The 15,666-nt window shown below is 29.0% G+C and overlaps 1 protein-coding gene and 1 pseudogene across 1 annotated transcript in view; one reads left to right on the plus strand and one right to left on the minus strand.

The window, feature by feature from the left end:
* Positions 1 to 15,666, minus strand: part of CADM2 (cell adhesion molecule 2) — a 992,109-nt gene that overhangs the window by 53,055 nt on the left and 923,388 nt on the right. The gene's annotated exons all lie outside the window — the stretch shown is intronic.
* LOC111737411 lies at positions 289 to 407 on the plus strand (annotated as a pseudogene).

A 15,666-nucleotide genomic window follows, 5' to 3' on the forward strand; every position in this document is an offset into this window, starting at 1 on the left:
CTTCCTTCCTTCCTTCCTTCCTTCCTTCCTTTCTTCCTTCCTTCCTTCCCTCTCTCATTCCCTCCTTCCTTCTTCCTTTCATCTTCTTAATTGTTCTTAGAGTAATAGCTCAAATCATTAAAATAAGTTTACAGTTCTGCAGTATCTAACCTGAGTGAATACCACATACTGCCATACCATCTTCTTGACAATCTTCATTTCAATCTCAACAGTTTTTTGAACAGCCAAGCTCCTTTTCACTTCAGGATCTTTGTATATACTATTTTCTGTTTCTAAAGCGCTCTTTTCGTCTACGGCCATGCTACCCTGAACAAGCCTGATCCCGTCTGATCTTGGAAGCTAAGCAGGGTCGGGCCTGGTTAGTACTTGGATAGGAGACCACCTAGGAAGACCAGGTGTTGTAGGTGTAAAAAATAAAATAAAATAAAATAAAAAAAAGATAAGAGATTGTAAACTGACAAGGTCCTTGTAATCTGACAAGGTCCTTGCAATCTGTGAGGTTAACCAAGGGTTGCCTCACCTAAAAAAATAAAAATAAAATAAAATAAAGTGCTCCTTTCTATTTCAAATCCCTTCATTCCCCAACTTCACATCTTGCACAAATCCTTCATATCTAGTAAATATCACTTCCTTACGAAGATTCTCTGTGGTGACCTCCTAGAACAAATCAGAGAATTCTGTTCATATTTTAAATACCATTTATCTCCTCCACTCCCTGTGAAGGCACAGAGTATATCTATTTTGTTCTTTATCCTGTCCGTAGATTGTCATAGTGCCTGATAGAAGTAGATAACAATTATTTGTGAACTGAATAAAAAAATAGTTCCCACAAATTACAGTGTGTTCCAAATTAGCCTCCTTTTTCATTTGCACAGCAACGATTTCAAAACTTCACCACTTTATTAAAGTGTCCATTACTATTATTGTCTTCTCTCTTCAGTCCCATTAAATAGTGACTTTGTATTCAGGGCTAATGTTGTGTGTGTGTGTGTGTGTGTGTGTGTGTAGAGATACATTCCATGCTATCTTGACCTCTTTAGGTTTTTAGTCTATCAACTTATTTTTTAAACAATATTTTCAACCTCTCTTTTTTTCCTAGCTCTCTTCTCACAAAATAAAAAGAAATGCTAAGTTTATATCATCCTTCAAAAATGTTGATTGACTTTATGTTGACTTCTCTCTGCTTTAAATATCTACTTTTATTCTCAAACAACATTCTTCAAATAATAGATTGCACTAACTTTCTCTACATTTTACTTCTCCTTCACTTCTCAAGTCCTACAGTCTGATGTTTATGTAATCATTTTATTGAAACTACGTTTTCTTAATTCATCAAATACTTCCAGTATAAAAATCAAATAAATACTTTTCATGTTTCAAATTTGGTCTTTCTGAGCCATTTGGCACTATGGACTTTCCTGTAATTCCTAAGAATTTCCTATCCTAGACTCATGTGACAACTCTTTTTCTTGGCTGTCATCTCACCACTCTAGCCACATATTTGCACCTTTGCATTCTTCAACATGATCCTTAGATGCTTAAAAAAAAAAAAAAATCCAGTATAAACTTTGGCATCTTTATTTTCTTAGTTTATTCATTCTATTAACTTTGTGTTTCCCCTCTGGCTTACCCTCCACCTAAGGAAATCTCAACCAAAGATCTGGATTTCCATCCTAGATAATATATACTATGCCCTAGTTATTAAATATCTTCACTTTGTTGTTGCAAATGTATTCCAAACTCTACATGTATAAAACAGAATGTATCACTCCTCCCGCCCCCCACGCACATTAAAACTCCTATCTATTATATTTTTATTCTGATAAAATACACCAAACACCTTGGGACCCAAGCTAAAATCCTGGGAACAATTCTTTGGTATTATTCACTCTTTAAACTAAAACTTCTAACCTAATCATTTATAAAACTTGTCAATTTTACTTTCCCAAATCTTGTGAGCAATACTCTCTTCTCTATGCCTTTGGCTACTGACCTTCTTCAAGTCATCATCATTAATTACTTAGATATCATCAATGGCTTTCTGCCATTTCTGTCTTCCTCAGTCTTTCATTCATTATACCACTTCAGAGTGATCTTTCGAAATTTAATCTAAATTTTCATCATTTTACTTAAATCATTTTTATTACCTCCTGAATAAATTCTAAACTTTTAAGTGTGACCTACTAAATTTCCTATAATTTGCTGCCTCCATAGAATAACTAGTTATTGAATCAATAACTGCATGGATGAATACATGAAGACTGATTTTTCACTACTGCATCTTTTATGTTTAATTTTAGTCAAACTAAATATGTAATGCTTCATTTATATATTGTTTCATTTTACATGCTTCTCTTGCCTTCATCTTTTACATATCCAATTTCTAGTTTTGTTTGAAGATACGTATCTTGCAGATAAAAACAGTATTGAAGGAACTAGGAAAGCCCTATTCCCCAGGTTTGCAGAAAAGGTAAAATTGCACCTGCTAGAATTGTCATAAAAGTGTCAAGATTTAGAAAACTAGCTGCTGAAATAATAAAACCTAAGTGGTGATCTATTTATTTTATCACAGTATGAAAACGTTTTTTCAAAACGAATAAAAAATGTGCATGCCACATACAAGAACTATGCATCTATGCATCTTTACTACCATTTCTTAAGCATTTCAATTATGCTAATGCTGTCCATATCTGGTGGGATCACTCTATTAAGAAACCTCCTCTTAATATTCATGTCTCTCCTTTAGGTTGGATGATCTTTTTCAATGTAAGATGGAACTTGTTGCTTATCATACTGAATGCTTAGTGGAAAATAAAAGTTCAAATAAATTGATGATAAATTATGTTTTTGTTTTTCTCTGAGAACCTAATCTCACTAGACTCGTTGATATATTAATTTTCTTGCTGATCAAAATGAAGACCAGACCATGACCTTTGGTGACTATTTTAAAATTCTGTCCCTACTAAGACCCATTTCAAAGTTGCCTTGCTTTCCTAAATAGGATGTTCACCTCATCTGCTAAAGGGAAGAAAAGTCTCCTAAAAAGTGCATACAAGGCAAAAGGCTAAAGATAAATTGTTTTAGGAATGTGAAAACATCGCCATCTTTCAACTTTTCATTATTATAGCACAACTGCATAATTACATAAATTACTTATAATATTATTCAAATACTAGGAGGGTAAAAGTTCAATTGACTCAATTTTAAAAATAGCAAAATAGCCTTTTTTAAAAAAAGAAATTAATTTTTACTTGGATTTTTTTAGAATATTTATGTTTCTTTTTTCTCATTTAAAAAAAATGATTCTTGGACAATAGTAGTTTGAGAAAAGGTTTTAAGAAAATAGAATAGTAATGAGAAATATATATTTGTAGTACTTTACAATTCCCAAACAGCTTCCACATTCATAGTTACAATCTCCAGTTTACAGATTATGAATAAATAATCAAGGAGATGTTAAAGTTAATGGTTCTAATAACAAAATTAAGTTTTAGCTATGCAAATAATACAGCGCTCTTTCATTGAGAGTTCATTCTGGAGACTTTAGTTAATTCTTTACTCGAGCAATTATGTTTATGTTTCTCTATCTTCTTTGTGTCTTATAGATAAAACTTTCAAAGTGATTCACTTTAATTTTGAACACCTAAACATTCAGGTGTAATTTAAATAAAACACTTTATTTTAACACCAAATCGCATGGAGAGAAGAAAGTGACAGCCTTGACCTTGAAGAGACTCCAGAGAGGTTACTTAAGGAAGAATGACAAAACAATTACAGTTTCACACTGACTCATGTATCACTTAGCACTTGTGATAATAAGATGAGGTGTCAGGAGTAGGATGGATAGTAGAGAAGATATTAGTAATAGTGAGAATGGTCGAGAAGTGTAAGGACAGGATTTTCAGAGGTATTGTACTTAGGGATCCTTTATTTTGTTTAAAGATTTAGTTAATGAATTAATAAAACTAGGTGTTTAGGAAAAGCCAGTAAAATAATTAATCCTAATAACTTTTCTTTTACATTTTAACATGAGCTTCCCACTATTTTGGGGTAGGAATATATAGAAAATAATATATAAAATATATTTGATAAGTTTTATGAAGGGGAATTATAAAGTTTATCAGAATATCTCAGAACAATAAAGTTTTAAACAGATTGAATCTGTTATCTATGTATTCCTAAAAGAATATTATCAAGACTTCTGTACATCTATAGGTGTTCTAACAAAATATTTAGAGTTGACATATTGTTTTTCTTGATTTAATTTTATAAACTAACTGTTGTAGTATTTGGAAGAAAGCACAATGTAGTAAATATAATTCGTGTTTATGAATTTTAGTTCTAATTTTGAAACTAGTTGTATGATCATCAGTAAAATGAAGAAGTGAAAAGTTCTAATCTTGAAAGATCATGGTAGGTTTAATAATCAATAATTCTTAGTGGCATCATTTCAAATAATGTAAATTCTCAAATTTGATTCCCCTTAATTCTGTATTTTACAATATTAAGATATTTCAGATAAATAAGATCTTATAATATTTTATTATTTAAAAAACCTATCCTTTATTTCCTCTTCCTAAATCATGTTTTTTGAACTACATAGAAAATTAGAAATTGTCAATCAATATCTCTGTACATAGGAAAGTAATATCTATCATAGGTCATTGTGTAAGAATAAAATATTCAAAAGAATATGGTTTTAAGCCTGGTTATGGCATCACATAATGTATGGTCATAAATCTCTTTTCTCTGAGGTTCAATTTCCTCACCTAGAAAATGAAGAAGGTAGGTTGCATGACTCTTAAGGTTGTTTCTATTGTTCTATGATTCTTCTATTTTTAAATGTCTAAATAAATGTAAAAATCATTCAGGGATATTTTGGTAGATAAACTAAGCATGAAATAAATATATCATGTTGCTATCTTGAATGTTACTTAAGCGAGAATAAAGACTTAAGTTAAATGATTTAATATTAGGTAGAAGACCATTTATACTATTTGTCTGACATAATTATAATAACGCAGATCTCTTATTTTATTTTTAAATTAATAGTAATGCGACTTTAAAAATAATAACTTTTCAAAATAGGTATATTTTGTCACGTATTAAACAGTGAATTGAAATATTTAAATCTCATAAAATATGCAACTTTGATTAAATTACTCCACTGAATAAATAGGTAAAACTTTATTTTACCACAATGTTCACTATATCTCTTAATTGTCTTGGACAATTGTTTTTGTCCAACTGTTTATAACAGTTGTCTTTTGAATATTTTGAATATTCAAAATATTCAAAAGACAAATATATAAGATAAATATATTTTATCTTATATCAAAATATTCAAAAGACAAATATAAAAGATAAATATATTTTGAATATTTACTTGGAACCATAAACTTATCTACATTTAACTATTTTTCATTGTAGTTCAACTGATGCTGAGTAAATCCAAAAAAATTATGAAATTAAAATTCTTATAAATTTGCAGAAATAAAATTACTTCTTTATATTAGTCTTTTAAATGTAAAAGTCATTTAAACTCAAGAAAACAAAGAAATGTGGAATTATCATCATTGACATAGTGAGAAAATCATCATAGAAAAGTGATAAAGAAAATACAACATAGTATTTCACATCAAACATTTTTTGTATAAACCGTATATATACATATAGTTAAAATAAAATCTTCTAGGATAATATTTCCAAAATGTAACAGTTTAATCTCAAGAGTATGGAATAAAGATCATTCTTTCCCTTATTTTGCTTAATATTTCTTAAACTAAATTATCTATGATGAACTTGTTTAAAATTAGAAATACAGAAGAAAATTAAAAAGTACTAGGAAGTTAAAAAATTTTGAAATATTACAAATTGGTGATAAATAAGTCTACCAAATATTAAATTTGTTTAGATAATTTTCCAAACATTTCTAGAGTTCTTTAATTTACTGATATTTAAATTTATCTTAATCAATTAAATTTAGTAATGGTTGTTTTAAGCTGAGTATGTGGCTTCATTAGGTCAATATATCAAAGACAAATATTAAGTTGCACAAATTAAAAATACAGAATAATAATATTTTAACATAAAATTCTGTCATTTGATGTTAACAAGACCACAGTTAAAAAATGATAAACGGTATAGTCTCAATATATTTATAATAATGGCTCCCTCATATTTTAGAAGATCGTCTATATTATGACAATGATAGAAAATTTGAATCAGTACTTGGTTTGGTGTTGAGAATTATCCTGTAAGTAAATTAATATAACCATTTTAGAAATGGGGAAATAGAGCTTAAAGAATAAAAATCTTGCAAATCATGTATCTAGGGTTCAAACTAGATATTTCTGCTACTGAAAACCTTTTAAATGCCTGTTAATATTTGCTGAAAAAAATGATTACAAAATAGATTATTTTTGTTTAAAAATTATGTTTATGACTTATTTGATAATTGATTGATTTAACTAAATAATTAAGAATTTCAATGACTCTTTATTTTACCCTACTCATTTTAAAATCACATGACAGAAATTCATTAGTTCTAGATTTCAAAGAGCAATTGCATAATTTAAAAGAATGATCTATCTTCCATATGCTGTAACTTTCACCTAGCAATTAACAATAAATCTCATTAACATTTACAAAAGAATAGTCATTTTTATCCTATAGTGTTTAGATGGTTGAGAAAATTGTTAATGATGATTGTAAAAACGAACACATTGAGGATAGTGAGCAAGGCATTGTTTTAAGCAGGTTAAATGTATAAACATATTTTAAGAACTACATTCTAAGGTTGACACTATTATTATTATCTGCATTTTATTGATCAGGAAACTGAAGCACAGAGTTTAAGAAAGGTCACAAAACTTACGCAAGTTAAAAGTGGAAAAAAGAACCCAGATGACATGAGTCCCAAAACCATGCTCTTCACCATTTTATTCTTCTACAACCATTTTAATTCAATCCACATAGATTAGTCTTAAATTCCATCAGAAACCAGTATCTGAAAGTTGGTTTGACCTGTAGATTTGGCTATAAAGTGATTGATCAGCAGAGACTTGGACTCAATTATAGAACTGTAAAAATGGACCATATACATTAGTTTTATGGACATCACAACTGGAACTCAATATTTATTTTACCACCATAATGCAAGGTTTTACAGAACAATCTTTAGGTATATGAAGGTTTGTAAAAGAAAACACCAGAGAGAAATGAGTGTGCAAATGGAAGCGGTAAGAGAAGAGATGGGGTAGGACTGGGAAACAGTGACCAAAAAGCTAAATATTGTGCTCAGAGTCTAATAGTTCATTTATATAGTCTTTTAGCTTTTCAGAATTCAAATATAAGTAAATTTGAAGTATGGAATTATGTTAAGAAAATAATCCACCAGTTTTGATTAAAAAAACGCCAGAAGGTATACTGGTCCTTGAAGTCCTGGTGAAGGCCTCAGATATGCATATTTCATAGAATTCAGGAGCTGAGAAACACCTTGAAATTCACATAGCTGACTAGGGTACAGAGAGATAAATTACCTTGCCTAAGATCACATGACCAGAGGCCAAATCAGTATTACACCAAAATATCCTGCCCCAAGGAATTACTTTCACTATCTCATGCTGAGTCCAGATATGATTTTCTTTGTTAGCCCAGTGAAACAATAACTACACATTAAGAATATGCTATGTACTATTTTAGTTTTTAGTAAATACTACATTCCTTAAAAACTTTAAAAATCCCACACCGATATATTATCATGGAAATATCCTACATTGATATACTGCCAAATATTGATTAGAGAAATTAGAAATATTAATATGAAGTAGTAAAATGAACCAACTATTAGAAGTTCCTTCTCATTTGCATTTTTTTTTTTTCTTGTATACTTGAATTTAGGATGGACTATATCTGGATTTAACCTGTCAAGAGAAAAGTATATGAGAATTTGTTTTTAGTTCCCTAAAACAGCATTTTGAGATGCAGTGCTCAATTCCAGAAAAGTACAATATAGGATATCTAGAAATATAAGAAAAATTAGGCCATAATTATTTGTCTTAAAAAAAAAAAAAAACTATTCTAAAATCTCAGTATGAACAAAACTTTCTGGTCTATCAGTTGCAAAATGCCGAAGGACACAAATTGTAGGATAGACAAACAGGTATACTTCAGAGTGAAACAAGCTGAATTGCTTTTATTTTACATGTTTTTTATTTGCCAATCTAATTGAATTAATAATATACACATACTTAATAAAACAAAGGCAGATATATCATGTTATGAAGATTATTATTGCTATTTCTAAAATCTCTCGAGAAAATGATTTTTTCTGAAAAACTATTATCTCAAGACTGAAAATTACTTGTCTATGTGATACTAAAAGTCCTTTAATAGAAAGTTAATAAGACATATCGTATTAGTTTATTATTAACTCATGGCTAACACAATTTTTAGAACTTTTTTCCCCCTGCAATAAAGATTTTCAAAGCATTTCATTAAAATTAAAAAAATGGTTTGCATCTATACAAGTAGATTTGAGAATATTTCAAATAAGGAATCTCTCACTACTCCATGAATTAAATATGTATGGGTATTCCTCACACAAAGATTCAAAATGATTATCTCCTGGAAAGCGGAATACTTAAGTGATAAAAATAGATATTTTAATTTTGTTTGTTTGTTCATTTATCTTTTTTTGGTACATAATAACAATGCCAGCCCTATCAAGTTTCATGATCTACCCTTTATTATCTAGAGTGTTTGTCTCTTTTTAATTGTAGCCTGGATAGGGAAATTATATATTTATTATGGAACCTGGCTCTTAGACATCAAAACTGGTTCAAATGCTTTTGAAAAATGTTCTCAATGAATCTAATCCAATTTCTCATGTTAATTTAAAGTTACTTTCTCCTTCCCTATTTAAACACTCATGGATTAGCATTCTTTGCAAACAGCCTTGGGAATATTTGAGTTTATCCTTTTTTCCAATGAAAAATAACTGGACTTAAATTAGGTATTTCTATTTATTATACTGAACAGTTGAATAGAATTTCCTTTATACTAATGTAATTTTTTTAAACAATATTAGTGAAGAAAGTTTAATTTCTGTTCTTACTTCTTAGCAATTATAGTAAATTTATTATAGACTCTCTTTTTTAACACTATTGAACTCAATTTTTTAACTGTGAAATTGCTTCAAATTATTGGTCTTGACAGGCTTTCTTGCAATAGTTTAAACCTGTGTATCTACAGAGACAATCGCTTTTACTTGGTCATTTTTCTTAATATTTTTTAAAGATATTTATTTGAGTCGGTATTATCACAGCTTCAGTATAAGCAGTTTTGATATGAAAATTCTACAAACATTATGTACTATTTGAGAAGTCATTCAGAAAATCTATCTCCTTACCTTGAAATCACCTTATACATGCTTAGAATCAAGTAGTTTATAATTTTCTGGCCACGGGTTAATTTAAATGAGTATAGAAAGCTAATGGGAGATTATTTGAAATCTGGAGAAATAAGTAACTACCATTTTATTGAAGCAAGAGGTGTTTTAAAATCTTGCAGTTATCCAAGCACCTATTGCAATTCTAAAAACTCCCCACCCAAAGTTAATAGATTGTATTAGGTTCTTTGCTGTTATTTATTGTCCTGGCAAAAAGTTTCAGCTGAAGTCAAGGTCACCTTCCACCTCAAAGTTGTTATAATTAGTATCAATTCGGTGTCTCACCAAGCTTACATGGGAGGTTATTAACTGTGTTTTTCATGTGGAGTGTCAAAGAAGCAAGAGCAGTGCCGGCAATCTTTTCAGCTTCAAAGGTGCAGCTCATAAATTTAATTTGTTGGTTAGTGAGAAAGATATAACCGGTTTAGTTTATTAATGATTTTTAAAATAATTTTAAAGATGTTCTAGAAATGCATTTATTCATATACGTAGGCCAAGTTTTTAAAATATGAAACAGATTATCATCCTAATAATAAATAATACATTTAGTTTTGATATTTTATGAGTGATGGGCTTTCTGGAATATAATAATTATGGAAAATTTTTGATTTAAAATTTATATGTATATGTATATTATATAAAAATGAATTAAAGAAAATGACACATAGGGAACATTTTCTTTTCTTCCTTGGAAATTGTTTTGCAGGCAATTTATATATTATTAGATTATATTAAATCTAGGATTATTACCATAAAATCAGTGAAGATCTTCCTACATTTATAAAAGTAAAAACAATATTAGTAGACTATTTACTTAAAAGAAATGTAAACTAATAGAACAAAGATTTCTGTTTCAACCGATCTAAGCCAAAGAAAGAAACAAGCTTAAAATGAAGCTCTTGAAAATGTATGATGTTTTAAATTGCACAAACCACGAGAGTGCCCTCAGAAAACAGAATGGAGTATAAGTGTTTTCCTTCCCATAATAGATGGTATTGGAAAGAAAATACGAATACCAGTTTTCCTCATTTCCCAAATACTGTAATGAAATAGGTAAATATTTAAAGATTTGCAAATTTTTCCAGAGGCGAACACTCCATTTAGTTTTGGAAATGGTTATATATAACAAGTGATGCGTGTTCTTATTCAAATTAAAATCTACTAAAATTAAAAGAACTTCAGTATCCTATGCTATCTAAGAATAATCTAATTTAAAACATTATCATTATTCAAATGAGTGGGTTCATAGCTGACTAAGAGACTAAGACCCCCAGTGAGCATTCCCATCCGGGTTCATCATTAACATGGTATTTGTAAGCAAGGTTGAAAATGCCTCCAACTCCAGAGCATGTGTTGCTTGTTCTTTCCACGTAAGTTCTTTCCAAGAAAATAGTGTCCTATTTTCATTATGACCTGTTTCACATATTTAATTTTAAAACTGAGTCAACCTCATATAATAATTATTGTTTTTCTTTTAAAGACTGATGGAAATTTAGCTACTCTTTCAGCCTAAATGTGGAAACCTGTCATTATACAGATAAACAGGTCTCTTACATGGACCATCTGGAGACTGAATTATTACTTGATTTTTGTCAAGTGAAAAAACAACAACAACAACAACAACATACTGACACTTAATTTTCAAAATCTTACAACACCATGCAAATTGTGTTTTATTACCACCTATAAAACCAGAAACATTTTTAATAGCTAAACACATAATATAAACTCATAAACAACTACTTGATTTGCACACTTTGAGATTTAACTGTGTCAAGATGATATATTTTACAATTGCAAATGCTCTATTTGAGTATTTTTATAGTGACTACCTCAGAGCTATAATTATTTTATTCCATTTTTTCTCAGGGCTAGCTTTCTTTTTCTATTATTCTGATGAATGTGTCTTTATGTCTTTGTGTTCTATTTTTTTTTAAGTATCTATTTCAAAAGGGAAGGAGAGGACACATTAATAAACCAAATAAAAATAAAATAGACTGCTTTCTTTTGACATAAAGGAAATAGAGAAACACAGACAAGATCATTATTGTTTTTTAACCTGGATTAATTAAATAAATGCTTTAGACAGTGGTTTGAAGTGTGAATATATGCATTTTGTGTTTTATTTTAGTTTATTGTATTTTAAAGCCAGAAAAATAAAACAAGGATTGAAGTAAAAGAATTTGTATATAAAAATACTATTTAATAATCAACATTTTAGGCAATTGTATTTTATTAAAAATGTCCATATTAGATATGAGTAGAATTTTGAAATTCATTTCAAATTCTCTATGCTGGCACAAATACTTCAACTTTTCTTTTGATATAGTTTAACGTTGTATATACTCGATTTTGTTTTTATAAGTCACCGAGCTTCAAAAAATTTTTAGAGAAGACAAACAATTATTTATTAAGATCTTTCAAACAACAATATGTTAGCATTATACTTAATGGTCAACCAGGTCCCTAAATTCATTTACATTTAAACAATTAAGTTATATGATTCATATGCTTTAAAAAAATAATAGCAGTAGACGGGCTAAAAATTATTCTAGACTAGAGCCTATAATTCTAGACTAGAGCTATATTCATTCTAGATGTATGCTAAAATTCATTTTATTCTACATGGATTATTTAAAATATTTCACTTAATATTACATTTTTAAACATAAGTAACAAAATTAATGTGTCATTTAATTGTGAAGAATTTAGTACCTGTAGTGCAAGTGCTTGACATAAGCTTTTGATTGCCAAGGCATCCATTTAAAAAGGCATCCATGTCCAATAAATATATTGCCATCAGTATGATACAGTTACTAGCAAAACAACCAGATAAAGAATTAGGCTGCCTCTCACCTGTGATGTTCCCTATTTCAAAAAGCCCTGGATAATCAACTGATTGCTTTGAGTAACTCCGCTTTCCCCTTCCCGCACTTTAATTTGACTCTTGCTCTTTAACTTTACTTTTTCTAATAAAGAGTGAACCCACAAAACCCCAGACATCTCACCCTTGAACCTTAAAAGAGATAGAGTCCCAGGTTTGCGTGCTCTCTCTATTTTTACCTGTGACCTCACTGTGTGGCCCTCTGAGACCTGTTAGTAATAAATTGGGTTCATCAATTATGGATAGTTTCTTACTGAAGTACATCCTGTGATCATAATAAAAACAACAAGGACTAGTCCAGCCACAGCATTGGTTCTGGGTGGGAGGGAATGTCTATGAGGGCCCCTACAAGTAATAGGGGCCCAAGCCAATGAATGTCTTGGGCATTCCTGACAGCATTATTATCAATAACATGGGACCAACACAACAATAGCACCTATATCGAAATTTTGTGAGGTTGGTCATTATTACTCTGGTTATAGGTATTTTGACAATGGTTGATTTCTTTAAAAAATAATCCTTTGTTTTTGCTTTGCAGTGCCAATCTGAATTATATTTCCATTGTAATTAATCTCATTATAACTAATACATTGAGATTACTAGACAATTGATGTAATTTTATTAATATAAAGTTATTTTATCTTTCAAATAACTTTATATAAAACCAAATCTACATTTTAATCAATAATTAATTTGGATTTTTCCATTTATTTCATAAACAAATTTATCATCACTTTTAAGATTGTTTTCTCCTATCTAATATATTGAAATGCATGAAGTATTTAAATATACTCTTAGTTTTAGGATAGGAATTGTATCAGATATATTTTCTCTCCATATCTATTACTTTTAGGGGATTTATAGTCTTACAAAGGTAGAAACAGAGAGGAATTAGGAGCTCAGAAATTTTTTCTTTCTTGATAAGTATAAAAGTTTCAGTTGTAACTAATTTTAAAAAAATATGATAAATAGATATATCCACTGATATATGTCACTATGTCTTATATATGTTTCCTAAATTTTAAATACCTTTATATCATCTGTCAAATGAGAGTACTGCTAAAGATTCATAGATTATGACATAGTTATTATGAAATTAAAATTATATGCTATGATAAAAGTAGAAAATGCTTTCAAATAAAACACACTATGCTAAAATAATATCAATACTAGAAATCACATCAGGACATTTGGAATCATTTTATCAATGATCATATTTAATTCATTAAAATTTATCACAGTGACCTAAACAAACGAACAATACTACAAACATATATGAGAGTATCTATCTATGTCTTCTGAATTGAATGATAGGGTTAATCAGGCCATTGATCTCACAAAACTTGCAATTTCTAAAAGCAGAAATTAAAATATGTTGTAGCAATAATTTTTTGTAATAAAAATTATAAGAGCTCTATAAAATATTCAGATTTTAGATATATGATATCAATCAAGAATACTATAATGTCGAAAGTTTATAAACTGTTGTTATATTCATAGATAGATAGATGATAGATAGATAGATGATAGATTAGATGATAGATGATCGATAGATAAAATTCTATATGCTTTAGTACCATTTTAATCCATTTTTTTATATAATCAATTAAAATTTGTTTTGAAATGAAAAAAGTAATTAGTATACTGTCACCAAAGAATTTCGCTAGGATGAAAACTATAATTACTATAGGAGAAATATACCAATTCACTAATCATATGATGCAACTACTTGTAAATACATGAGTTTCACCAAAAAGAATTGAGCAATAATCCTGTCGTACATTGAGTGATGATTAAGTTTTCAGAACTCAAAGATATTATCTAATTCTCAAGACAACCTAGGAATTAAATGCTTCTATTAAATGTTTCTCATTTTTCTGATGAAAATTCTGAGACTCAATTTGGTTCACTGTCCGACACCAAAGACTTTGTAAACAAATAAACTGAAACACACCCAAAGATGTCTCCAGGGCTCACTTATTCTCCATCTTTTCAAGATTACTCAAATTTGCTCTCTTCTTTGTGTTTTAACACTTTATTTGTAACAAGATACTGCTAATTGCTAGCTTTTCTTCCACATGGTTGAAGCTTCTCTTCCTCCAAACAGGGATGCATTTCATGAACGAACTGAAGAGATGTGCAAATTCTCAAGTTTATGGCTGACAATTTGTGTAGTTTCTTTTGCTCTATCTCATTTTGAGTTCTAATACAGCCACAGCTGTGACTCTTTACATTTATTTTAAAATGAATGTTCATCATATTTTAGGATGAAAAACTCAGCAATAATAGCAGTGGTGAAAGAGTGTCAATGAAGATACGAACAATGATTCATTTGTGGTCATTTATTAAAGAGATAGATAAATATTATAGTTTATAAAATTTGAATAAATGCCATTTAAACTTAATAAAATCAAATATATAGTTAGTTTACTTCAGATTATTAAATAAGAGAAAGTGATGAAACCACTAAACTTAAAAAAATTTGCAAGTTGAAAATATTTAGTTTTAATCAGATTTTCTTAACAAACATATTTTCATTATATTTCTTCAACCATAATTTTGAGACATCTTTCAGTAGTTTACAAATAAATTAATTCCAATTAAAATATAATTGCATCTGAAAGTTCTAATTTAATAGGTAATGCACAATTAAAAAAATATCATATAACAACTTAAAAAGAATAAAGTACCAACTTCATAATAATGTGTATGTACTGACTAAATCTCCCACTGCCTTAATTATGAACTAGAACATTAATCATGCAGGTAAGCTTGGTGACTTCCTAAGTCCCCAATTGTTGAATATAGGAAAGAAAAATAGGCATTAGACTGGCATTTAATGTCCATGCTACTATTTTTGTTATATAAAATAGATACTATGAATTGACTAACTTACAAAATGCATTTTACTTTCCATATAGCTTGGTGTCATTTGAAAAATACCGTGTTTCAACCGTTGAGTGAAATATGAGGGAATGGTGTGTGTATGTGTTTCTTTGAGGTTTGCTTATTTGTGTGTTCTTTTGAGGGAAAGATTAATTCTTTTGATACTTTTAAGATCCAGGGTGTAAAGTTCACAAAACACCTTAGGAAACCTATAAAAAAGTGAATTTACTTGAAAATGTAGGAAATTGATTTCATTTTAATAGGCTGATTAAAATGCAATAGATATCACTTAAGATGTATGCTCAAATATAAAAGAGTGTTGTTAAACACTTCACTTTGGAATAAAAGATTTTTCTCTTATTTTATATATACTCAAATATATTTACAAAGACATAAACATTTTTTACTAATTAAATAACAACATTGGTTATTTTGGGAGGAAATG

Source organism: Pteropus vampyrus, unplaced genomic scaffold (genome assembly GCF_000151845.1).
Source record: "Pteropus vampyrus isolate Shadow unplaced genomic scaffold, Pvam_2.0 Scaffold26, whole genome shotgun sequence".
NCBI classification, from domain to species: Eukaryota; Metazoa; Chordata; class Mammalia; order Chiroptera; family Pteropodidae; genus Pteropus; species Pteropus vampyrus.